The 804-nt window shown below is 38.2% G+C and overlaps 1 protein-coding gene across 1 annotated transcript in view; it reads right to left on the reverse strand.

The window, feature by feature from the left end:
- LOC107572117 (pecanex-like protein 3) overlaps positions 1–804 on the reverse strand; it is a 46,905-nt gene that overhangs the window by 9,259 nt on the left and 36,842 nt on the right. The window lies entirely within an intron of this gene.

Here is an 804-nt window from a genome sequence, read left to right on the forward strand (position 1 = left end):
CTACAGAAAATTCATAAAAATACTGTTTTGTTGGGGGGAAAAAAGTTAATATTTTTCCAGTTAATGTTGTACACAAATATATACACTACATTTCAAAGTTGCAAGAATGCATGTGACAAAAACATTTATAATGTTATGTATAATTTAATGTGATGTATTAATATTTCTTGAGCAACAATTCACATTTCTGAAGCATCACGTGACACTGAAGACTGGAGTAATGACTGCTAAAAATGTTCACAGGAATAAATTACATTTTAGAAATAGAAAACAGTTACTTTGTAATAATATAACACAATATTACTGTTTTTACTATATTTTTAACCACAAATTGAATGGAAGTGTATATATCTACCCTCATATTTTAGGCAGGGGGTTCTTCCCAACGGGATCGTCACATTTGTGGGTCTGTGCCATAAAGTTTACAACCCCTGATTCAGCAGATGCTTACTTATTGAACACTACAGGGACAGGTCAACTATTAGCTGTGTGTGGTTATTGAGGAAGGGTGACCTCAATAATTTAAATTTAAAGGGAGAACGAGAACTACCCCCTTTCATAGGGGACTAGAACTACCCCAATAACCCAGTTAAGCCTGTCCAGTCAGTGCCAGTGTGGTTTGAAGGGGGAAACACACTGACCTGTATGAAGGAAAGCACACATGGATCCTCTCAGTGATGGGCTGTACAGGATGTTGGCTCCTCTGGCTGGCCTGCTTGGTGTCCGCTTATCATCAATATGGTGCGTGTTGATTTCAGTGTTAATATTAGGCTGTTAAATATGATGGGGGGGGGGGGGGGGAGA

Source organism: Sinocyclocheilus grahami, unplaced genomic scaffold (genome assembly GCF_001515645.1).
Source record: "Sinocyclocheilus grahami isolate Dianchi unplaced genomic scaffold, SAMN03320097.WGS_v1.1 scaffold1702.1, whole genome shotgun sequence".
Taxonomy (NCBI): domain Eukaryota; kingdom Metazoa; phylum Chordata; class Actinopteri; order Cypriniformes; family Cyprinidae; genus Sinocyclocheilus; species Sinocyclocheilus grahami.